Source organism: Mirounga angustirostris, unplaced genomic scaffold (assembly GCF_029215605.1).
Source record: "Mirounga angustirostris isolate CCGP_5_RB_7025 unplaced genomic scaffold, mMirAng1.0.hap1 SCAF_3, whole genome shotgun sequence".
Classification (NCBI taxonomy): Eukaryota; Metazoa; Chordata; class Mammalia; order Carnivora; family Phocidae; genus Mirounga; species Mirounga angustirostris.
This window is the reverse complement of record NW_026991711.1, coordinates 155,594,962-155,614,792: the sequence shown is the minus strand read 5'-3', so window position 1 is coordinate 155,614,792 and position 19,831 is coordinate 155,594,962. Positions and strand designations below refer to the sequence as shown.

Genomic DNA, 19,831 nt, shown 5'->3' with positions numbered 1-19,831 from the left:
GAAAAATGCCTTCTCTGAAAAATATTTCAGTGTGTTTAATTTATCTCTCTTAGGATAGCAATTGCAATTAGATAATGTGGTAATACCTACTGTTCCCCTTAACTGCATAGTGTAGATTGAGCAAAAAGTGTTCAGTCATTTCTTTTGCCTTCACAGGAAACTTTAAGCATGTTATATTTTGAGGCCAGACAAAAGTGGCTGAGGTAACGCTCATTTGATTTTATTACTGACAATTGAAACAATATGAGTTCTTGGAACCCAACATTAGGTTGGATGACACTGTTGACCACCTGTCAAAGCTTTGATTATAGTTTGAAATAGCCATCTTTATAATAAAGTTAGGTTCTAGACAGAGGAACTGCAAATTACAGTGTATTTCTTCTCAGACCTTTAAAGCTGCACAGTAAATATAACTTCTATTCATTTGAACATAAATTCAGTTTGCCATTTGGACCATTGTGCTTAATCATGGTCCAAATAATCATATATTGTTCGTTAATAATATTTATACCTTTTGTGGACCAAACCATGTCCTTCTGAAATTTGTATGTTGAAACCCTAACTCTTGATGTAAGCATATTTGGAGATAGGGCCTTTAAAGAAGTAATTAAGGTTAAATGAAGTCATAAGGATGGGACCCTAACCCATTATGACTGGTGTTCTTATAAGAAAAACCAGGGATGCACATACTTAGGGAAAAGGCCATGTGAACAGTGAAAAGATGGCCATCTTCAAGCCAAAGAGAGGCCTCAGCAGAAACGAAATCTGTTGACACCTTGATTTTGAACTTCCATCCTTCAGAACTATGAGAAAATAAGTTTTGTTTCTTTAAGCCTCCCAGTCTGTGGTATTTTGTTATGGTAGCCCTAGTCACCTAATACAATATTACCTATAGGTGCTCTTACATGGATTAATTGATTTAATTTTCACTATATCTGTATCAATGGATGTACTAAGATTAAGCATCTCTGTTGTGTAGATAAGGAAAACAAGACAAACAACTTAAGTAAATCGCCATAGTACACACAGCTAGCAAATGCACTTGAATTGAACGCAGGTATTTGGGGCACTAGAACCCTTGAGGTTCTGCATCTGCTGCTGCTGTTCTATCCTGGTATTCCCGTCTCTGCATATCTTCCATGTCCAAGTGATGCTGAAATTCTCCTTTACACACCCCCTGTAGTTTTTTGGTTACAAGCTACTATGTATTGCCTACTCCTAATTCAAGAGTAACACCTTTGTTTACTTTTCATGTTTTACTGTTCATCATGTAAGAGGTTAAATAACTTTTAACTTTTATTTTTTTAATTTTAAAATCATTTCAGACATACAGAAAGTTTCAAGAATAGTACAGAAATTCTCATATACTCTTCACTCAGATCCCCCCCTTCCCCTTTGTTGTATTTGTGAGTACGTTACTGATATATCTCTTCTTCTGTGAGTATCTCACTGAATACAATACACTTAACAACATTAGGAAATTAACACTGATACAACACTTTTATCTAATTTGAAGACATTATTCAGGTTTTGGCAACTGTCCCAATAATACCATTCGTATCAAAAGAAAATCCTGGATCATGTACTGCCTTAAGTTGTCATGTTTTAAGTCTCTCATTTTGGGACATTAATTTTTTTTGAAAATGGGTCAGTAATTTTACATAAAATCCATTTCTCTTTGTGTTGATGTGTCCAGATTAGGTATGGAGATTTTGTCAGGAATACCACAGAAATGATGTTATACTGTTCTCAGTGCCTGTTAGCATATGGTATTGATAATGTTTCATCACTGGTTATGTTAACTTGATCACTTTATCAAGGTGCTCCTGTCATGTTTTTTCATTATCTTGTGAGGAGTTATACTGAGATGATATAAATATTTTGTGACACCTCAAGATGTCACTTAATACTTTTAGTATCCATTTATGAGTCTTGCCTAAATAAATGTTGATAGTTGCCAAATGGTGATTTTTGGATCTTTTCATTCCTTCCATATTTCATTACTTGACCCTTAACTGTAAGAAAGGGCTTTTCATATAAATATAGATATATAAAATATTATTAAAAATGGTATTATGGTAGGCTGATATGTTTAGGAGGTTATAATATTTACTATCACTTAATTTGGCTGTGGGAGCTCCTTCAGGTTGGTTTCTGTGTCCTTTTGTGTGTCTCAGTTTTGAGTACTTCCTTACATTCAGAAGTAACAAGAATATTCAAGTTCATCTTTTACTTTTCTTTCTCCAGCCTGGAATCAGGCATTTCTCCAAAGAGTTCTGGTTCCTACTAGTGAAGAGATAGTATTTAGAAAGCATGATCAAGCTGTGTGATCTGTTTGTGATCATCACTTGATTGTTATTGCTTCTAGTGTCCCTCAGAGGGCAGAATCAAGAACTGAGACCTCAAGAATTGTTTTTGTTTTTGTTTTTTTTTAAGATTTTATCTATTTATTTGACAGGGAGAGACACAGCGAGAGAGGAAACACAAGCAGGGGAAGCGGGAGAGAGAGAAGCAGGCTTCCCGCGGAGCAGGGAGCCCGATGTGGGGCTCGATCCCAGGACGCTGGGATCATGACCTGAGCCGAAGGCAGATGCCCAACGACCGAGCCACCCAGGTGCCCCAAGAATTGTTTCTTTATCTTCAACAAATCCAATCATGAATTGAGTTTTCCTTGCCACTATTCCATTTCAACCACTTTTTTTAAGGACAACTTTTATTTCTTTATTTCATTTCATTTCATTATTTCAATGCATCTTTTTTTCTTAATACTTCTGCCTTTTTTAGGGCCCTTTTATAAGTTTTCAATCCAGCCTTTTCTTCCTTGACATCTGTCTTTATTTTGATGTAGATAAGATAAAGCAGAGCCTGAATACTGAGGTATATTTGTGAAAGCATAGAACATGAAGAAATTATATGATTCCTTCATGATTAGGAGCAGATGGATTTAAACCCAGGTATTTTGACACATAGTTAAGCATTTCTCAGTATGCTTAAAGAAAAACATTTCAAAATTCAGTGTTATGGGTTGAATAGCAAAAAAGATGTTGGAATTCGGAACCACAGTGCCTATGAATTGGCCTTATTTAGAAATAGGGTCTTTAGGGGCGCCTGGGTGGCTCAGTTGGTTAAGCCACTGCCTTCGGCTCAGGTCATGATCCTGGAGTCCCGGGATCGAGTCCCGCATCGGGCTCCCCACTCAGCAGGGAGTCTGCTTCTCCCTCTGACCCTCCCCCTTCTCATGCTCTCTCTCTCTCTCTCTCATTCTCTCTCTTAAATAAATAAATAAAATCTTTAAAAAAAAAGAAATAGGGTCTTTGTAGATGATCAAATCGACATGAGTTCATTAGAGTGAGCTCTAATCCAATATGACTGTATCCCTAAAAAAACGGGGGCGGGGCACGGGGATTTGAACATAGAGACAGAGGGACATACACACACAGAACTCCATGGGAAGATGAAGGCAGAGGTCAGGGTGATACATGTCCAAGCCAAGGAACACCAAAGAGTGCATGCAGACCACCAGAAACCAGGAGAGTGATACGGAACAGATTTTCCCTCACAGCCCTTAGTAGGAACTAGCTTGCTAACTCCCTGATCTTGGAGTTCTTGCCTCCAGACTGTGAGAGAAAAACTTTCTTTTGGTTAAGCCACACAGTTTTTAATACTTTGTTATGGCAATCCAGCAAACTAATAGAACTAAAAGTAGGGTGTTACCAAATTTCCACATTATGCTACATATCTACATAGATCATAAATAGTTAAATGTTTCCTTTCTACTTAACTCATTTGAAAGAGTAGGGGGAAAATGATGTAATTAATTAGGTACTAAATGGTGCAGACATTTAAAATATCGACCATTAATGCCATGTATTAGAATAAAAATGAACTACACCATAAATTAAGCGATTAGAACAGTAGGTCATTATAAGAAAACAGAATATATTGTACTTGGGTTAAAATATCTCTCTTCACTCTCTGGATTGAACAATTTCTAATAAGTAAAAGAGAAGGATTTTAATGACATAATGTAAGTGCTTGCCTAACTAAAGGGAAAAAGTTGGCAAGCAGAGGTTTTAGAGAGAAGTGCATACCTCGATTCTTTTGAAGGTAAGTATTTCTAAATTTATTTTAGAATTTCATTTGGTTTAATTAAGTGAAAGGACTCTCTTGGCTCTCTGGGCATACAGGTGGGAATCAATGAAAGTTGTTCATCTTTTGGTTCTATGCATAAAATTTGCATGGTAAGTTTGCTTCTATATTTTAAAGATGAGCACTAAAAGTGGAAACTACTTTATAAAGGGGAATCAAATGTTCCTTAATTCCTTAGGGAATTTCTTTCCTATTGTTTTTTTCCCCCAGTGTTAATAAAATATACCACCCTTGGCTTCCAGAATTTAAATCATTCTTTTGTTGAAAATAAAAAATCTTTTAATAAATTCACTTATAAAAATGAACCTTTATAAGTTTATTGAGATCTTAGAAGTCCTAAAGTAGCAATGAATTTGCTAAAAAACTACCAAGGAATGGATTTAGAAAAGATGTGACATAGTTATCCATGAAAATTTCTTTCAGCATCATTCTTAGTCATTTTATCTTGGTGAAAAGAATAGGAGGATTATTAGAAGGATTTCATGTTTTAATGTTTTCATAAGAAAATCAACCTAAAGTTGCTAAGCCATTATATGGTATCTTTACAAGAGTAGCGTAGTTATATATAAAGTGGCATATGTGAAATTCTTTGATGACCTGTGGGGTGGTTTATAAATATTAGCTGTGTGATTATTTTAACTCAATTAGTTACGCTCAAGAAAACTTCACAGCCTCACCTATGACAAGTGCATGTTGGTACTTTTCGGTAAATACACGATTTCCTTTTAGACCTCATACTTCCCCATCTTCTATTCCCTTACTCAAGCCTAGACTTCTTTTACTCAGTTGCCTGCCAAATATCTATTATTCCATTGTTATGCAGCTCAAAATTGTACTCTTTTTTGAAGCTTTTTTATTACTTCCTCTCCCACCTCCCCAAAGAGAACAAGGTAGTCAGTATACTGCGTGCTTGTTATATCTTGTCTGTACCTTACTTTGTAATGTTTGTGTTGTAAACATCTGTGAACATGTCTTTCTCCATTGATGAATGTGTGTTATTTTAGGGTGAGAAATTTTATTCTGGTCATCTCTTTAATATTAAGATGTATCTTAGTGGTGCATAATATTCCACAGAAGAATGTTTATTGAGTGAATTAATAAAGTCATATTTTTGTTACATATTAGCTAACGGCATTGTGATTACAATTAGGCATTGTACCTACCTCACCCATCCTTCAGTTTTATAATTCCTCATAGCCAGAAAAATTCCTCTCTTATGGGTTTTCCAGGACAGTCATAGTTTATGCTTATTAGCCTGGCATCCTGTCTGGTTAGGCTTTTCCTGGATTTATCACCGGATTTATCATTTTTTTAAAAGGTTTTATTTATTGATTTGACAGAGAGAGACAGCAAGAGAGGGAACACAAGCAGGGGGAGTGGGAGAGGGAGAAGCAGGCTTCCCGCAGAGCAGGGAGCCCGATGCAAGGCTCGATCCCAGGATCCTGGGACCATGACCTGAGCCGAAGGCAGACACTTAACAATTGAGCTACCCAGGTGCCCCGCAGATTTATCATTTTTAAGGGACTTATTTGTTAATAGTTACTTTACAGTAAGTTGGGTAGGTTGAATGAACCTCTAATTTATATTTTCAGTGGTTTCATCTAGTTTAAGTCATCTTCTTATCTAGAAGTGCTTGAGACATATTGCAGTGAATATTGTTCTCACTTTAACTGGTTATGATATCTAAAAGATGAGCAGCAATAACTCATTTCTCTTTTTCTGCCTTTTAGACAAAACAACCAATATCTCCCTTTCAAGAACAACATGCCCATAAAACGTTGCGCGCTCTAACAGAGGCAAGTTGGGAAAGCTAACCTTTCTGTTGTGTGGGGAGTGGGAAGTGTTAGATGCTGTTGCCTCTGCTGGCCACTCGGTTTACCAGTATGGTGCAGTCAGCTGTTCTGTGGCCTTCTATGATGGTGCTTGATTGGTTGAAAAGTCTGTGAATACAGGGAGTGACTTACGATCAGGCTTGATGCAGTGGCTTAAACAATATTCCAGATCTTGGTTTCTCTCTGACCTTATCTCAACTTCATTTCTAGTAAATTGGAACAGTTACCCTCAGATTTTCTGGTAGCAAGATGGCTACAGCTCCTAAATTCTTAGTTTAAGAGCAAAAAAGGTAATTTCTCATATAAATCCTCCAAATTTCTGAGATTTATTCTGGTTAGATAGGTTTCGGATATGCATCATTTAATATGCTGTTTGGCTTGGGTCCCCTGCTCAGGAACAATCCAGGGGAAAATTCCCATAGAGACTTCATAAACTGCTTAAAATAATATCTGGAGGAGAATGGATACAAGGTAGCCAATAAAAATATCCATGACACTGAGACCCTGAAACGTACTAGATGTTCTATAATTAGTTTTTTTCTTCATAAGCAAGGCCAATTATGTAGGTCTGCTCCCAAAAATCTGTTCCCAAAATCAATTTTAATCTTTCTCACTGAACTAGTTATACAGGTCAAATTTTCAGAGCAGTTTAATTCAAGATCTAAAGCCAGGCTTGTCCTATTCATTAGATCTAACATCCAGCTGTCCATAATGCCTTCTAGGGTTCCACAGGCATTATTTTTGGCTAAAAATAACGATGTATTACTGTGGACATTTGAAAAAAGAATAGTGTGTTTTTTTACAGGATCTTTGGAAGTTTATTTTTAAAAAACTGACATATTTCATCATCTATTAAATATTGAGATGAAAATTTGTTAAAAGATTAAATTTGTTGGAAAAGAGGGGAAATAAAAATACTAAATTATAAAATGGTATCTTATTTTCCCCAAGAATGGCAGATAAATGACTGATTAAAAAAATGGAAGAAGCGTATTACCTGTAATGGTTCTGCTTTTCTGGAGAGCGATTTGATTGAGAATGATCACTTGAGGCCAAAGGTCTGCTGACCCCTGCGTCAGGGCCTGATTTCAAGTTAGAGAATACAGGAGAGTTCCCCGGGAAACAAGGTGAACATGCTACTGGTTATCTTTCCAGGGTTTCCTTTTTCCAAACCCTTTTTTTCATCTTTGGAGAAACATTTGTAGTCCTGCTGCCTCTAAAAGTGATGTTTGAATGTATTCTGCAAAAGTCGCCAAGCTGATAACTCATAAAATATTCCTGAGGTTGGCAAGTTTCACAAGATGACAGGTTCACACATCTCTAACAAGTAACGAAAAAGGATACTGGTGTCGTGGGCACCGGCCCAGCAGTTTGAAACCCCACCTGGATGCTGGACAGGAGTTTGAATTCTTATCGTGGACCCTGGAAGACAACCTCCCCACCATGAATATCCTTCATGGGTGTGCTTAAGCTTCATCTACCTTACCACAAAATAATTGAAAATATGAATAAAACTGCTCTGTTATTTCTTCCTTTAAAAATGGGATTAAAATTTTACTATGAAGAGGATTTTCACATTTATATTTAGCTCGTTTTGCTCTAGCTTGAAAAGCAGTTCTCTCCCTTCTGCCAGCACTTGTAACCAAGGAGAATGATTACCACATGCAGGTGTCACTGATTGGTTGGAATTGAAAGCGGCACAGATCCGCTTGGAGGCCTAACCGATCACTCCATCCTCTAATCTTGGTTTACTGCTGCCAGATGTCATTAGAGAGCAGTCATACCCGTTTTGAGTGACAGCATAGCTAACAAGTAGGATGAATGTCAGTGTATCATTGGTGTTTGTGGGGAAATACACACACACACACATATAATAGGTAAACCTTGTTGTCTGTAAGTTTTATATACAAGTATATATCAATACATTTTAGCCAACTAAATATTTAGCCAACTGCACAGCCAGCTGCTATTGAGAATTCTGTTTTCTAGTCTTAATCTTCCAAACTACTGTGCAATAGTGTCATAAGGAAAGGATGTATAGAGGAAAAACAGCAACAACTACTACAAAACCTGCTATCTGATGAATAGACATTAAGATTTATGGCATAAAGCTTTAGAGATACTCACAAATAATTACCACCCCTTGCAGATAGTAAATAAAATCCTTATTAATTAAGCAGACTGTATCTTCATTTACAGAACACACAGAAGCTCTCTTAATATGTCTTCACATAAAGAATCTTCATGATTAACTGAAGGTTTCAATTCCCTTTTGAAAATGTACTGACTGAAGAACCATGACTACTAAGCACCTCTCTTCTGCTCCACACCTGTTGGACCTCTTCCTTCTCCCGATGAAACCACTGCTAGATATTGCAGATGAGGTCTTAGGAGGTCTTTTTCTGTAAAGTTGGAACACAAATCAGCAAACTACAGGAAAGAATTTCCTTCCATCATATGGTGGTTGCATATGTTTTAACTTGAAATAAAATTTTTAAGGTATGAGTACATTTGTTTATGCTTCCTGCTTTAAACTACTTCAATTAACTGACCAAATAATTATCTCAATCAAGTAAGATAAGATGGTTCCTATTATAGAAGTATTATGAATTTGGCATAAAACAGCTCTTTTTAAGTATAACATGGTAATGGCACTGAAAATTATATTTTTATCTCAATATTTTAAACATGAGTCTTTAATTCCTCTAAATCAGAATTTTTCTTAATCAGAAACTGTATATAAAGAAAATTCCAAGTGCAAAAAAATAACAGGACAGGAGAGACTGAACTTATGTTTGCCGAGATTTTGGAGGCATGTTAAAACTACCTACGACTTTTGGTGTCATATCTAAAAATCCATTGTCTATCCTAAAGTCACATATAATAAACCTTATTGCTGAACCTTACTGAAGCCCATTGACTCAAAGGATACTATCCTCCCCAGAATTTGGAGAATTCTTCTATTAAAGATTAATTCCATTCTTTTATAAATCTTTCTGTTACAAATGAGAAATAAATGAATCCAAGCTTTGAAGTTGGTGAACAGATGAAAGCTGCTAGAGTGTGGTATGCCGGGAAGGGCACAGAACCCCAGCTCCCCACCTCTCCATACCTTGCTATATGTGTGTCTTCCATTTGTCTGCACTTGAGTTGTATGCTTTATAATAAACTAGCAAATGGTTCTTCTGATACCATATACTCAGCAAGGCATGTTGGTTTGAGTATGGGTATCTCAGAAGAAACCTCAGCTCTCACCATTAATAGGCTCTGTGCCTCTGCTTTCCTATCCATTGTGAATCAGTGTCAGGAAGTTTGTATTTAAGATGCTGAAGCTGTATTGTATGGAGGAGCCAAAAATATGAGCCGGGTTCTCTACTGTGTCAGAAACGTGCATTTTAGAACCAAGTTTGGAGATGCTCTCAAGCTGTAAGTGTCTTTGTGAACAACATTAACAGATCAACATGTCCAATTTCCCATGGGAATTACTGCAGAGAATTTTGCTGCAGAACATAAAAGTAGCAGAAAAGAATATAACAAATATGCCCTGTAATCACAGCAGAGTCAGAAAGCTGCTAATGATGCTGGTTACTTTATTTTTATTTTTATTTTATTTTTTTTTTAATTTTTTATTGTTATGTTAATCCCCATACATTACATCATTAGTTTTAGATGAAGTGTTCCATGATTCATTGTTTGTGCATAACACCCAGTGCTCCATGCAGAATGTACCCTCCTCAATACCCATCACCAGGCTAACCCATCCTCCCACCCCCCGCCCCCTCTAGAACCCTCAGTTTGTTTTTCAGAGTCCATCGTCTCTCATGGTTCGTCTACCCCTCCAATTCCCCCCCTTCATTCTTCCCCTCCTGCTACCTTCTTCTTTTTTTTTTTCTCTCTTAACATATATTGCATTATTTGTTTCAGAGGTACAGATCTGGGACTCAACAGTCTTGCACAATTCACAGCGCTTACCAGAGCACATACCCTCCCCAGTGTCTATCACCCAGTCACCCCCTCCCTCCCACCCCACCTCCCACTCCAGCGACCCTCAGTTTGTTTCCTGCGATTAAGAATTCCTCATATCAGTGAGGTCATATGATACATGTCTTTCTCCGTTTGACTTATTTCGCTCGATGCTGGTTACTTTAATAATGAGAAGTTACCAACTGAGGTGAAGACAGAGAAAGGAATACAGGCAGTGCAAGTAGATGAGCCTGCTGGGCTCCGAACAAAGCCTGGAGCAGTTAAATAAACTTCCTCCAGTATTCACAAAAGAAGGGACCGTCCTTCAGGTAGTGCACTGGGAATATCTGGCACTTTCAAAGCTAGCGAAGTCGCTGGCAAAGAAACGTAACGTCACACCACTGGCAAGAATAATGGGCTATTTTGTGTCTGGGTGTGATCCCTCGATCATAGATATTGGGCTTGTCCCTACTATCAATGAGGCAGTAAATAAAACAAGACTGGACCTTAAGGAGATGGGTATGGTAGAGGTGAATGAAGCTTTTGCCCTCTAGCACTTGACAGTTGAGAAGATCGCGACCCAAGTAAAACCAATGTGAATGGAGGAGCCATTGCTTTGAGTGAGCCATTGAGAGGATCCGGATATAGATTATTGCATACCTGGTTCATGAATTAGGATGTGGTAGTGGAAAATATGCTGCCAGATGAGCTTGCTTTGGAGGGGTGGCTGAGGTATGACACTCCTCATTCAGACAGAGCACAGCCTGACGAGAATAAGGGTTCTGCCAAGGGCCTCTGGTGCTTTACTTGGCCAGGCCACATAAAAACAGGTAAAGATGTATTTATCATAAGAAGAGCTCAGGCCAGAAATAAGGTTTCTCAAATTTGCACTAGTGAAATACACATTTCTTAACTAAAATATAATTGTAGAAGGCCTTAAAAGAAATTGTATCCCTGTATAACCACCATGCATGTTCTAGATAATATGATTAAAAAGAAATTGAAAAAATTTTGCCTTCACTTCCAAAACTAAGTACAAACATAAATAAATCCATGAATAAAAACCTCTATGAGAAATTCCCAAAATTTTGTGTGATTTTTTTTTTACACTTTATACTTTACTATGTAACATTCTGTTAACATTCTTTAATAGAAACAAGTGAGAAACAGCAAACCCTAGGCATATTGGACCCGACTTGGTACTTTCAACCAGGCCTTGGTGGTGCTAGAAGCTTACCTAGCACTCACAGGTCTTTATGTCTCCTTTTGAACATAAAATTTTTCACAGAACCTTAAAATTAGATAAGACCACTCTGTAACCATGATGGATAAAGACAAAAATGAGACCACTCTGTAATCATGTGTGAGCATAGACAAAGCATTGTCCAAGTAGCAACATACCAACATTCCAAGTGTAACCCAGTTAATATGAGCAACTGCTGTCTTTTTTTTTAGGATTTTACTTATTTATTCATGAGAGAGAGAGAGAGAGGCAGAGAGGCAGAGGCAGAGGGAGAAGCAAGTTCCCCATAGAGCAGGGAGCCCGATGTGGGACTCAGTCGCAGGACCCCGGGATCATGACCTGAGCGGAAGGCAGACTCTTAACCGACTGAGCCACCCAGGCACCTGCAACTACTGTTTCTCAATTAATTATAACATTGAGCCTTACTTTAGTATCCATTCCATAGATAAGATTTTTTGAGATAATCATAGAATTGCCCCCACCTCCTGATAGTAGACAAACCAGGCCGAAGTCCTGTTTCCTTAAACCTCTTCACGGAGTAACTCAACCAAAACCTAAATTATATAATAGGCTTTTTTTAATACCCTCTGTGATAATTAATTTTATGTGTCAACTTGTTTGGGCTAAGGGATACCCAGATAGTTGGTAAAACATTATTTCTGGGCATGTCTCTATAATCCACCGTTCTGTCCGTCTCTTTCGTCCTTTTGGTTCTGTTTCTCTTGGGAACTCTAATACGCCTTCTTACCAAGACACTGCACATTTCTCCATGCCTTTTCGCTGTGAACAAGAATAAACCCAGGTGTTTTCCTGATGGTCTTTGGCTGATGAGCACTAACACAAAAAAGAAGAAATAGATTGCACGTGTTTAAAGACTTGGTTAGAATGAGGAAATATATTATCTAAATCCTAGAGGAATGCAGTGCAGGAAGATGGAAATAATAGGCAGCAGAGATCAAATTTCTCTGCTCCTAGAATATTACATAGTACCACATTATAGTGTATTGTGACTTATTGATTATATTATCTGATTCAATAAAAGTATGGTGAATAGATGCAGGAAAGCTGTTTCTGTTTGCTCTGTTTAAATTACAATTAAGTTTCCAGCTGGAGATCTCCAAAACATAGTAGAACCCTCGCAGGGATGGTATTTGCCTTGTTCTATTTTGGGATTTTTAGCAACATCACCTTATAGCAACAGCTGTTCAGAGTGCTGAGATTGGTATGAATTTTTCTTCTACTGCTGGCAAGTTGAAAAGCTGTAAAATATTTTCAGTTCATTTCAGGTTCAGGTATCCCTAGGAGCAATTGTCTTCATGAAATCAGAAGGGAAGATTGTAAAACAGAGATTCAGAAACTAAATGCAAACTGCTGTTGGTTAGAAATTCCAACTGGGACTTTATTGCCAAACACTAGACATTAGAAGATCAGTAGCTAAATTAGTCAGAGTAAACATCCTGAGGTGTAAAGCTAGTGCCAGCTCACTGAGCTAACAATAAGACACAGGGTTAGTAGTAAGGCTGAGGAAAGACCTAAATAAATATGGACAAATTCAGTATCTGTTTCTATATTGAAGGGCATGGTTTGAAAAAATATATGTATATTAGAAAAATAAGGTCAGCTATACAGATGTAGAATAGAATTTTTGGAATGTTTTTGCTCTTGATTAGAAATACATGTAATTTGAGGGCTAATAAAGGAACCTCATGAAAATTATTGTTCAGATAATTCATCTTAATAATCTTACAAGGAAAATTTTGATCTTCTATGGCATTATTTATTAAAATGAGCACATATTACTACATATTTCTCCTTCTTTCCTTTCTCTTTTTTATACTATGTATCTTCTTTCTAAATCCTCAAATTTAAAAATAGTTACTGTTATAATGTACATACCAAAAATTGCAACAACCACAATTTTATATTCGGTGACTTTTCTCAAATGAACTTACTTTTATAACCAACACTCAGATCAAAAGATAGAACATTACCAGCACCACATCTTCCCATCTAGTGACTGTTTTTTTCTAGTGACTTTTTAATATCTAGAATACAGTTACTTAAAAAAAAAAAAGTCACCTCTGCTGAAATCAAGATGGATAACTATAATAATAATACTATTATACTGTAGTAGCAGTAGTAATATAGTATGTATCATCTCTATTCAGTGGTCCTGTATGAATATAAGTCTTACAGGGTAACTGAAATTTCAAGCATCTGAATTTTACTTTTTTTAAACATTGAATTTTTTTTCGAAACTATAGGCCATGATAGTCAGTTTGAACCTTATCCCAAAAGCAGTGAAAAGCCACTAAAGAGATTTCTTCAATAGAAAGGCATCAGTACACTTTTTTTTTTTTTTAAGGGAAAACAAGACTGTCATGCCTCTAGATAATATGTTAATAAGAATCAAGTAGGGTTAGGGTCCAGAAAATTAATTTAGAAAGTAAGGAATTAATCTACTAAATAAATTATAAAATTTTGAACTAAGGATGTCTTAGTTAGGTTGAAGATAATAGAAAGTATGTAGCAATAAATGAAAAGAGGACTAATCATGTCTAAGTGACTGATTTAATGAGATTCTGGGGGACAGAGTCAATCTCAAGTTTTGGCTTGATGGATGGTCATATCATTTAATAACAAGAAATACAGAGGAAGAAGTAACAGCTAAAGGCTCATTTTTTTTTCCCCATTTCATTGCAGAATGAAAAGCCTCCTGACTCTCCCTTTAATTTTCTTAAAAAGAAAAAAAAGCTAACATGAAAGTCACATTATAAAATCCTTCACAACAGAAGTATCTTATCAAAAAAGAAAATGTGGTACACACACACACACACACACACAGAGGAATATTACTCAGCAATCAAAAAGAATGAAATCTTGCCATTTTCAATGACATGGATAGAACTAGAGGGTATTATGCTAAGTGAAATAAGTCAGTCAGAGAAAGACAAATATCATATGATTTCACTCATATGTGAAATTTAAGAAAACAGATGAACATAAGGAAGGAAAAATAAGATAAAACAGAGAGAGAAACCATCAGGGACTCTTACCTATAGGAAACAAACTGAGGATTCCTGGAGGGGAGGTGGTGGAGAGGATGGTGTAACTGGGTGATGGGCATTAAGGAGGGTACTTGATATAATGAGCTCTGGGTGTTATATGCAACTGATGAATCACTAAATTCTACCTCTGAAACTAATAATATACTATATGTTAATTAAATTTAATTTTTAAAAATGGGGGAAAATAAAGTTAATAAAAACAAGAAAGAAAGAAAAATGTGTTTGAGACCCAAATGTTGGCTCTTTAAATCCAAGGGCCTGTTTCTCATAATATGTGCATTTTTTTTTTTACTTAAAGTTGCTTTATTTTTCAACACTTTCAAACATTTTGATTCCTAATGAGTCATTTAAATCTTCTTAAATATAACTATTTCAAACTTTTTTTTCTATTGACTTAAGACTTACTATGTTTTATACCATAATACGATAACTCAGTTGTTTCCTGGATATCTAGGACTGATCATTTCTAGATGAATTTATTTCCTTTTCTTTTACTATTTCTTATTTTCTTCCATTACATTTGTTTATTTGCTTCTTTTCCTTCCACCATTCCCAGCTGTTAATGGCCAAAAAATAGTGACTTTTCTCATTAAATAATTTAAAGTTAAAAGAAATTTAACTTTTCTCATTAAATAATTCCCCTTATTGCTTTTAGAGTTGAATGTTCATTTTATTTGCATTAAAATTTAGCACTATTTTCACACACTTGATAATACTGAGGACTAATTATTTTTGATTGGAGTAAATTTCATTGCAGGTCATCCTTATCAAAATTATATTATCTAGAATGACATTTGCTGGCACAGTTAGTTTCTCAGCTTTTCTTTGTCTTTCTTGATTTTGACTTTTTTTTGAAAAGCAAAAATGTTATTTCATATAATATGCATTAATGTATATATCTTATAATTATTCATTATTAGACTTACTTTATACAGTTGTAACGGAAGTGCTCTAGGAGTGATTTTTGTTGTTCTCAGTAAATGAGATCAAGACAGAAGTGATTCTGGTTTTACTTCAGTATTGGTGAGGCTAAGTTTGGTGGTTAAGGTGGTATCTACTAGGTTTCTTCAGTCTAAAGTTACTATATTTTATTCTGTAATCTATTAAAAAAATAGTACAAAGATATTTTGAAACTATGTAAATATCTTATTGCTTATCAAACTTTCACCCACAGGTATTATCAACCATTGATGATTTTCTAATTTTATATATATATATTTATACATATATATTTAATATATATGCTTTGTTATATATTATTTATATTATGTTATTTAAATATATACATATTTATATATTTTTATAATTATATACTATATTATTTACATATAAGATATAAATAAATATATATAAGTAAATAAATATATATAAATAAATATCATATAAATATATATATTCTAGCTTTCTATTGTAAGGAGAGCTTTCTCTTTGCCTATTTGTTTATATCAATATGGAGTCATAACTTACTATTTTATTCAGGAAATTAAAATAATTACTCCATTTATTTTATATTCAAATTATCCATTATCTGTCATAGTGATGTGTCTTTCTAGGCCCACTAAACCTTGGGAACAGAAGTCAGATTTTTTTGTATTTCAGAACGATCATAAATTGCATATGTAATATATACTTTGAAGAATCTGGATGAACACATATTTTGGCAGTAAATTATATGAATATTCAGCCTAAATGTGATTAATGGAGAATACATATACAGTATCATAGTTAATTCAAGTCAGATTTTGCCATAAAGTAAGTTAGGGAATATTTTGTTTTTCAAAGATTTTGGGATTTCAGAATCTGAAATTCAGGCTAGTTATAAAATCTAAAATTTGAATGTAATTATGAGATTCTCTTAGGATTTAGACAAATTAATCTAATTTTGGTCATATATTAACTTAAAATGTATATAGAGTTAGAAAGCATTCAGGAAAATCCATTAATAAAGTATAAGAATTATTTAAGATAATATCTATGGAAACCCAATAAGATTATTTTTATAGTAATGGCTTTTATATATAAAACAAAGTTTGTTTAGATTAAATGTTGTCTTCAGTTGTGACATGATATAATACTGATACCATCCTGGGGAATTAGTTATGTGTATAAGATACATAAGCTTGTAAAACTTTACATATTAATTTACTAAGAATTATCTGAAAAGTGGTTCTGTTAGTAATAAAAAGCAAATCTGACAATTTTAGATGAACAACTTACTGTAAGGAATTCTCTCAAGATTTTTTAAGAAGAAACAGTAATAAAAGATAAGTAGGGGCATATATTAGGTAAACTAAAACTGGTTGCTGGGCCCTTTAAAGTACATTACTCCCTAGTTCAAGGGTAACACTTAATAATTTTCCTCCTCTCCATCACCCTGCTTTCAGTGAGGTGATGTTGAATGAAACCACTGAAACTGCAAGATGAATGGAAAATTTTTGTTGCCAGGGAAACATCTACTAGGTGCTGTATGATCTTCATGTTCTCCTTTTTTTTCCCCCCCTCAAAGCAGCAGTCCCTTGATGCTGGAAGAAAAGGATTGGGACTAAAGTGTGTTCATATAATGAGAATATATTTCATGTAAAATATCAGTATCCTAAATAAATCCACTATTATAGTGTCTGGCAATATGTCAGCTAGCTGTTATTAAAAGAAAAAAATCAGATTCTTTGTCTTTGAGTGTATTATTTAATTTTATTTTTGCTCTCAAGGCTTCCATTAAATGTGCCATGTCTTAAATGTACAAAGTCTATATTAGTAGAGAACTATGATGATTTCCACCTGTTCTGTTTTTAGTGCCCTACTGTGCCAATGCATTATCTATAAAATTCCTCCACATTACTTTTAATTTATTCCCAGAAAAAAAGAATACCTGCATAGTTTGTCTAAAAGTATTTTTCCCTGGGATTAAAAGGGTTGCCACTTTTACATGCTGACCTGAACTTTTGAAAAGGAATAAAAATGAGAGCTATTTTCACTTCCCAAACATTGCCTTTGAAATCTTCAAAGTGAACCTTGATAGAGAATATAGACAGATAAAAATGCTGCTACTGCTGCTCAGGCCTCAGGAAGAAAAAAATCAAAACAGAAATTTCCCACGGTGATTCCCTTTTTGGAGAACTGATCATTAACCATCATGCTGTTTGACATACTTTACAGAAGTATGGCATTATGCCTATTGAAGCTTAATTGGGGAATTACCTTTTTAAAGAATTTTTAATCCTGTAACTTTAGAAAGAGTGAAATAAAGACATTCTTCCTATCATGATGAATGTTCTCTGTACACCTAAAAAGGTTATTTTCTCTTAGATCTCAATAGACTAAATCTGGGTTTGAGACCACCAGGGATCTATATACTTGGATGTCAATGTTTTGGCCCTTGATAAAATTGCTTTTACTGAATCGCACTGGGGGCATTTTACCACCAACTTACGTTATGGACATTAAAAGAAACAATCATAGGGAACTTGTTAGCTTTTCTTTTGTGTCAGTTTATTGGGGACATCAGTCAATATATGGAACAGCTTCCTCTTTACAGTATCCCAAAGGAGACATTTTTCTCAGGCCTCAGTATCAGTAGAAGGTATATCTCTTTTGAACACAGCCTCTGCTCCTTCCCCACTTCCCTGATCTTACAGATACCGCATCTCTAAGTTTTATCCCGCTTGCTTTCACCAGCAGGAAGGTTAGAGGCAGCGTTTTGGTATCTCTGCACCTACTCAAGACTTCAGTGTAGGCCTTACTGTCTGCTAATCTTGATCTTAAATTTATTATTTCCTTTCTCATGATTTCTTTTCTTCTATTATTAAACTATTTTTATCTTTTTACATCGTAGGCATTTTAAATATAAAACACATAAGACAATTATTGGATGGGATAGGGTGTTCAAAAAGATGTTTTGGCTTTTTATATATAACTGAAACTCAAATGCCTCTCTACAATTAATGACTGAAATAATAACAAGTTAAACATTTTTTTCCTATTAAAGACGGTGAATGGGGAGGGCTTGGTAGTGATAATTGAACTACTTTTAATTTCTTTGTCCATTATTTTAAATTGAGATTTAATTGATATAATAGTATTATATTAGCTTCAGATATACACATAATGATTCAATGTACGTATTGAAGCCTTGACTCTAATCTCTTCTTTAGTTTTATGTCTTCTTTATCTCCTTCCTCCTTAAGGGGTATCTTTATCTTACTGGTTTCATATTCTTCTCAAGCTAAGCTTTTCAGTGTTCCTACAAGTACCTCTAAATTTCTTGTTGTATTGTTTAAACTTGAGGTTTCAAAATGCTAAGTGCCAAAAATTTAATTACAACAAATAAACTAGTTGGAAATGGTAATAAGTGAGTCTCTGAGAGGTGTTGCATCCCTGTGTCTAGGGGCATAAACAGTACGCCATTGATGTTAACATAGAAAATTTCTATCAAATGTTACTTCAACACATTTTTTAATGCACAAGGAAAAGCCTCATAGAAATCTCCAAACAGTAGTGTGATTAGTTGTACATATAAAATGAGAGTGAGTGAAGAAATTAAGGCATTGAGAAAGATGCTAACATTTATTGAATATTTACTATATGCCAGGGCTAAGTTATCATATTTGAATTTTTTATCATATATGGACTTTTAAAAATACTTTTCGTAGCCTTTGAAGAGCAGTGAAATATTGTCAGACCTCTGTAGTGTTCCCTGTTTTAATAGACATAGAAATCATCCATGGGTGAATAGTAAGATAGACATATATAAAATGGTACTTTTAAAAAAGAACTGAAGCTCAAAGCAGAAAATGCTCTTATTTATTTTTATATTGTGAGAATGATAGAACCTGAAACTTTCTATTTACAGTTGTCTTAAAAGAAAAGCTCACAGCTTTGCTTTATGTCCAATTCAGTTATTTTACCTTGGGTACCTAGGTTTGCTGTTAATATTTACAACCCTTAACCTTTTACAGTGGTCCCCTCTTATTCATGGGAGATACATTCCAACACGGCCCAAGGGATGCCTGAATAAACTGCAGATAGTACCAAATCCTATATATACTATGTTTTTTCCCCATACATACATACAAGCCTGAAGTCTAATTTTATAAATTAGGAACAGTAAAAGATTACCAACAATAACTAATAATAAAATAAAGCAATTATAACAATATACTCTAATAAAAGTTGTGTGAATGTCATCCCTGTTTCTCTCAAAATATCTTACTGTACTATTCTTCCCTTCTTGTGATGACGTGAGATGATAAAATGCCTACTTGGTGAGATAAAGCAAGGTGAATGAAGTAGGCGTTAGCCTACTGTTGCCTTTTGATGATATGTCAGTAGGAGGATCATCTACTTCTGACCGCGGTTGACCTTGAGTAAATGAAACTGCAGAAAACAAAACCATGGATGAGGAAGGGCTACTGTATTATTATTTCTCATCTTTTTATTTTTATTTTTCATTTTTTTGGAGGAGAATACTTTTTCATTAAAAAAATAGACATGCAGTAACCCTTGGGTCTAGGAGGAAGGCAGAATAATTATAAAATTTGCAATTTGATTTTTTTTAAGGATTTATATGACAGGGAATG

General features: G+C 34.9%; 1 pseudogene; it reads left to right on the top strand.

Moving 5' to 3' along the window:
* The first annotated feature begins 8,997 nt into the window (after nucleotides 1–8,997).
* Nucleotides 8,998–10,652, top strand: LOC123838533 (3-ketoacyl-CoA thiolase, mitochondrial-like; annotated as a pseudogene).
* The last annotated feature ends 9,179 nt before the right edge of the window (nucleotides 10,653–19,831 follow it).